This window comes from Lactuca sativa, chromosome 3, assembly GCF_002870075.4.
Source record: "Lactuca sativa cultivar Salinas chromosome 3, Lsat_Salinas_v11, whole genome shotgun sequence".
Taxonomy (NCBI): Eukaryota; Viridiplantae; Streptophyta; class Magnoliopsida; order Asterales; family Asteraceae; genus Lactuca; species Lactuca sativa.
This window is the reverse complement of record NC_056625.2, coordinates 256,695,973-256,703,026: the sequence shown is the minus strand read 5'-3', so window position 1 is coordinate 256,703,026 and position 7,054 is coordinate 256,695,973. Positions and strand designations below refer to the sequence as shown.

The window sequence follows — 7,054 nt, the reverse complement described above, 5'->3', positions numbered from 1 at the left end:
TATGATTCTAGTAGATGTCTAATTTCCGCTTCTAATAATGGAGTTTTTTGATATTAAAAGCAAGCTTACGTGAGAACACAAATCAAATTGTTTCCACAATCTCCGATAATGGTGATGGAGTCTCCATCCTTATTGTCGTTCTTCTATCCATTGGTTTTGTTGGCTTGTCAAGTCTCATTATTAGGGTAATCTATTGTAAACCACGTTAGATTATATGAGTATTCATATGTAAATTCACAAGTTTTATCATATTTTTTTAATATTTGTTGGTTTAGATTTAAAGTCATAAGGGATGATTTTAATTACAAATCATCAAAACGTTGAATTTTCAGAAAAGAAAATGGTCTGTGGAACTTTTGAGATGAAACACATTATTTTTCTACTATCAAATTTAGTATATGTTCTTGAAGTTATTTATAAATTTATAAAGTTAGTAATCCTCGTTTAGAATGATAACATGACTTTGAAAATGTAGGTCTAAACTCTAATCCACAATAAATATGTTATCAATTTCCAATTTTTAAAGATGACATGAATGACTTTAAAAGTCAAAGTGTATATTCTCTAGTGGTTTGAAAACATTTGTTTTTGAGAAGCTTTAATAATCAAAGTAGCATTTTCAACAAATTATCCCAATTAGAAAAGTGTGGACAAAATGTGTAACTAATGAATGTAATTATATGTTTGTTATAATTTAAACACCACGTTTATAAAGAATCAAAATTATTAAAGAAATAACTCTGATATGGATAAAAGAAGATTAATTTGTTAACATTTTTGTGAATTTTATGATAAATAACCGAGTATTATGACTAGTGATGAGCAATAAAAAAAGTTTATTTCTCAATATTCTTGGAGAATTTTCATATTTTTGTTTCAAAGTAGTTGTGATTCTTATTTTTGTTTCAATTTTTTGTAAGTACGAAAGAAAAAATATTATATAAATTGATGTTCAATACTTTTGCAGATTGATGTTAGAATTAAACAAAAAATCATTAAACAAAAGAAATCTCTTTTGATTCTTAAAGAATGAATTATGACTCTTAAAGAATTACCATTGGTTGATGGTGGTGGTTTGCAATGATGAAGTATTGATAATGGTGTTTTTATGCAAGTAGATGGAAGGAGAGGATAGTGATGCATGTGTTAATCGATATCAATCGGAGAAATAACCATAAACTCCCTCTTCCTTGAACAATGAAACAACCGACAAGCCAACACCATAGACAAAACACAAACTGTATTCATCACCAACTTTTGAATATATTCTTTCAGAATTGTTATTTTTTTATAATTTGTATTCTTTCATAATGCAAATTTAATCTTTAAGAGTATATCATATTCCTTTCAAGAATGTTTCGTATTCCTTTTGAAGAATGTATTTTATTCTTTCAACAATATTTTAAGCATCGGTTTCTTTTTAATTCTTACAAAATTTACTTGTATCATATTTTAAGAATGTATGCAATTTAGTTTTATTTTCTAAGAATGTTCGTGATCTATGAAATGATATACCAGTCTCAAGTTCTCTATTCTTTCATTTGTAATTTGTAATAATAATTATTATTATTTTCATACAAAACGTTATTCTTCAAGATATGCATTCATATTCTTTAAGAATGTTGATTCTAAATGGAAATCTTGAATGAAACTGGAAAAAAAAATTTGACGTACAGAATGAAAATCATATTCCTAAAAATCTTGTTTAATTTGAATATGTTGAATAAAATCCAAGATTTAATTTAATTTTTATTAACTAGTTTGAATTAGTTATCTAATATATATATATATATAATATTAAATTTCTCTTTCTTAGTAAATGTTATATTTTTCCATTTAATTAATTAAGTCAAATTATATAGTAAATGTTAGTACATGATAATATCATGTATCCTTGGATCAAAACCATTCATTTTTCCTAATCTATTGGTGTTACAATTTGGTCACACATTCACACAATATTTGTGATTCATATTTGATCCAAACCCTATGGGTTAGGATCAAATATGAATTACAAATATTATGTGCAAATATTATGTGAATGTATAATCAAAATATGACCATTAGATTAAAAGAATGAAATGATATGATCTTAGAGGTGCATGACAATAACATGGACTAGCAATTATTATATAATTACATTTAATTAATTATAATGAAAAATAAGACATTTTATTAAGACAGAGAAATGTAAGTTACCTACATTTTACCAATTTAGTTATATTAATTAATAAAAATAAAATCAAATCTTATTTTATATTCATAATATTCAAATTAAATGAAAACGTTTTAGAATACGACGTCATTTCATATATATATATATATATATATATATATATATATATATATATATATATATATATATATATATATATATATGAAAATACACTTTCATTCTTTAATTCTTAAAAATACAATTTCATTCAAAGAGTTTTTTAGATTTAACATTCCTAAAGAATACACCTATATACATTAGACAATAGCATATTATTCTTTTAAAATAAATGTATTGCGATATAATCAAGTATATATATTACAAAAATAAGAACAATTCTTATATCGTCAAACAACCATTTTTATAACATAAAACAAAGAGTATAGACAATCTTATATACTACATTCTTTCGGAATATGTCAACACTCTTAAAGAATATATATATATATATATATATATATATATATATATATATATATATATATATATATATATATATATATAAGAATTTTTCATCATTCTTGAATAATTTGTCTTTGTTTTTGAATGGGTTTTTCATGCCTCTATCTTTACCTCTCCATATTTGAACCTAAAGCAACAAATCGCTCAATTAAAAAATTTTCTTTCCTCGTATAATCAAGAAAGAGAAATATTAGAACATTTGGCACCAAGATTATAGATTTTTTAATTAGGAGAAAATTTTAAATCAATTAAGAACCTACTTTTCCAGTATTCCACTCCACAACTCCGGAACGAGCATTATGAAAGAATGAACTTAATTGAATCACAACTATTTTTACCCCTTCTTTTATATTTAACCATGAGAAATTACCTGAAGTTCTTTCGCAAGAGCCATAATTTCATCCCGATTTGCATTAGATTCCTAAAACCATAATAACAAGCTAATGAATAGTTCCATTTAAAAACCTGATCAACAATCAAAACATAACATTACAAATTACAATATATGGACACAATTCGACAACATTATATGATAAATATAATAATATAAGTCCACTTATCATGAAAACACCACCTATAAACTCCAAGTTTCTTTACGAACTAGAATTCACCCCCACTACAACAAAAACGAATGCAATGAGCAAAATCTAACTACACAATTGACCAAATTTTTACCAAATAAATAAGAAGTCTAAAAACAAATGATCTTAATTCTTCTATTTGCCATGGCTAAAGAAATAGTACCATCTTCCCATGGCCACATTTTAGTACTTGTGTCAAAAGGGTTACCTCCTCTCCCACAAAAAGTGTACTAGAAAGCAACACTAAGTTGCATCCAAATATATGAAAACAATTATATAATCAATACCCATCATTTCATTTATTTATAAAACAATTATTTGCTTTAGGAAATATACAATTTTTGAAGAAATAACCTTCTAATATTATTTCCATGAGTCTCCTCAATGGGATTATACCATTTATATGGATTGTTACTTGTAGGTCTCTACACAATGAAATCACCATAAACCATGAATAATTTATCTTAAATTCCAAATTATAAAAGTAAACTGACGATGCAGATGATTAGATTGCAAAGAAAAAATTCAGGTCCTATTTAGCCAAATTTCACAAACCACAATCATCATAGAGATTGGCAAGGAAAGTTGTGGACCTTCACAAATCTATAAACAAGAAAATTGATAAATTTAGTAGTAATATAGATTGAAATGAGTAAAAAAGAGAAAAAAAACATAAACCTTAACAAATGGGTAAATCAAACATATTAACCAATTTGGAAGGCACATACATACACATTTAAGTAAAATAATAAAATCAATACCATTGTTTGAGGGATCAAAGGCTAGTAACAAACTACAATATTTTTGAAAACATAATGGATGGTGAATGCAACAGTGCGACTCAATCCCCAATTTCTACTCAAGTGAAGAAATAATGTACGATAAGAAGATGTATTAAAATTGTTTTTTTTTCTTCATCTGATCATATACCGAAATCGGGATAAAATATCAAAAATCCAAATCGAAAATAATACAACAATTTATTAATGAATAAAAATGTGTGCATAACTAAATCTTTAAAACCTAAAAGCCGAGTGGCATTCAAATCAGTAGAGAGTATCAAGAAAAATAAGTGACACTTACAGATTATAGACGAGAAATTACTATGAAATAGAATTAGACTTGGGGGTATTTGAATCAATTCCTCCATGGGAAGCTAACGATGCAGGGTTGGTGTTTAGTGTAGGAGAGGCGTCGAAGGATTACTTTTGTCGCTAGAGAGGAGGGTGGTTGGATGGAAAAAAAATTAGGTAAAAAAGAATTGGGGGTTGAAGAACCAAAGGTACCGGTTGTACGAGATAACAAGGAAATTGTTTGAGATTTTATTAATCATAATTATATACCCCTAAGATGAGTTGTATACATTCACACATTATATATATATATATATATATATATATATATATATATATATATATATATATATATATATATATATATATATATAGGTTCATTTGAGACCACTTGTATTTTATAAGACATGGAGACCAAATCTTACCCTTTAATAAAAACTGATCTTGTGGTTCATTGTCACAACTAGGAATTCTATACCATGTAATAACAACAATGATAACATTTGTGAACAAAAAATGTGAAAGCATGTATGATGCTTATTCAATAACAAATTTTCCATCAAACACTCTATACAAACACTTCAAATAGTCAACAAATAATTGGAAACCCTAAAAATCCCGGTTTAAGTCGATTTTGGACTTGGATTTCCTTATTTGTGAATGTAGCTTGATCAACTACATTTCCTCCGAGGTACAACTATCACATGCCCCGAGGAAATCACGATGGTTGGTAAACCTAAAAACATATCCCTTATATAGAAATTAAAACGTCTTAGGAGTGATGATAATTTATTCATATACCTTCTCTCAGTCACCATGGAAGGAGAGCACTAGGGCATTCAGTTTCATCAGGTCTTAGTGACCCACGGGATGATCGAGGACGAGCCCAAGGGAGATCAGGGGGGAGCACTCGACGTTGGACCTGAAGTGGAACAGGACGAATATGTGATAATTGATTTTGAATATGACGAGTCTGACCAGGAGTTAGACAAAGAGAAGGGCGTAGAGGAGGGACGTAGTGAACCCCACCTGTCGAAAGCCCCGCCAGATTCCTGCACAGTTCAAAGGGTTGATACAAACTATCTACGCTCTCTCGATGAGGCAATTATCAGCCTCAAGCTTCAACTTATTACGGCCAAGGCAAGGGCTGTACAAGCCGAGCAAAGGGTATAGGTAATCACCCAAGAGGCGGATGAACTGGTAGAACTCCTGATACGTCAGCTCGACGATTGAGTGTCGTCGTCATCTCTACCGATGGGACTTGCTTTACTACTTGCTATTATAAGTTCTACAGTATGTAGAACCATCAGTACCTCCTATTAGTATTGTGTTTCTATGGATATTATGTCGTAATACTGTCGGATCGTACATTTTCTTATGAAAAGTTTGTCATTTAGGCAAATTTTCTTGTATTAAAAATCGCTATTTCTAGCAGAAATGCTAAATGTTTTAATATGAGGTTTCGCTTATGTGCACAAACAAACAAAAACACACCATAGGGATATAGATCGAAACGTTGTGAACCATACGACAAAACGCGAAAATTTCAGAGCACCACCGGAAATGATCGTCGTTACTTACGGTCCTGCTTATCATCATGCATTAAAAGATGCCATTCCATAGAAATAACGAGCACACCCGTGAAGCACCACTCTTGCAAATGGACCTTACTACATTCCAAGTTGCTGTCACCGCTGCCGTAACTGTTGCTATGGAACAACTCAATGCAAACAACACCAACAGAGGAGGAAATAACGTCGACAACACCAGTCGAAGTAACGACCACGAAAACCAATGAGTGATCGCATATCAAGGCACTCCAAATCCCAAGCTTAAGAGCAGTAAGCGAACGTCAAGGAATAAGAGAAAGGGACAGCCAACTTAAGGATCCTCGAAGAAACAACATGTTATTATTGTCAATGTTGCCATGGCAACTACTACACTAACACTAGGGAGAACATATGCTGGAAGTCTTCCAAAATGCAACAAATGCAGTTTCCATCATCATGGAATATGTAGAGAGATGCACTGTACCAGTTACAATAGAAAAGGTCACACGGCAAGATATTGTAGGACTCATCCCCAACAATACCAGTTGCTGAGCAACAACAACAACAATAGCGGCAACAACGTTGGACCAAGCCACACCTGCTATGGATGTGGAAAGACTGGGCATTTCCGTCGAAACTGCCCCAACAACAACAACAACAACAACCCTAGGAATGGAGGAACAGGAAGAGTGCTGACCATGGGTCAGGGAGAAGCGGTTCAGGATCCCGCTGTTGTCATAGGTACGTTTCTCCTAAACCACACATATGCATTCATCTTATTTGATACTGGAGATAAAAGAAGCTTTGTGAGCAATAGATTTAAACACTTGTTAAAACAACAACCCCAGAAGCTTAATGAAACCTTTACGGTGGAAATGACCAATAGGAAAACAGAATCCACTGGGGAAACCTACATCGGACGTACCCTAACCTTGAACCAACATGTCTTTCAAATAAACTTAATGCTTGTTTCCATTAGGAGTTTTGATGTGATTATTGGCATGGATTGGTTAAGCCCCCTCCATGCTGAAATTATGTGTCATGAGAAGGCCGTTCGCCTTCACCTTCCAAATCGCGAAACCCTAATTATATACGGAGACAAACCCAGCATGAACCTTTGTCTTATCTCATGCATTAAGGCACATAAGTATCTACAAAAGAAAGACTTGACAT

The 7,054-nt window shown here is 30.9% G+C and overlaps 1 long non-coding RNA gene across 1 annotated transcript; it reads right to left on the bottom strand.

Annotated features, from left to right (window-relative positions):
* Nucleotides 1-2,697: 2,697 nt before the first annotated feature.
* Nucleotides 2,698-4,547, bottom strand: LOC111883314 (uncharacterized). The gene is made up of 3 exons (XR_002847404.3): nucleotides 4,342-4,547; nucleotides 3,048-3,098; nucleotides 2,698-2,804 (listed from the first exon to the last, which is right to left on the bottom strand). It is a non-coding gene; the product is annotated as an uncharacterized LOC111883314 (long non-coding RNA).
* Between the last annotated feature and the right edge of the window lie 2,507 nt (nucleotides 4,548-7,054).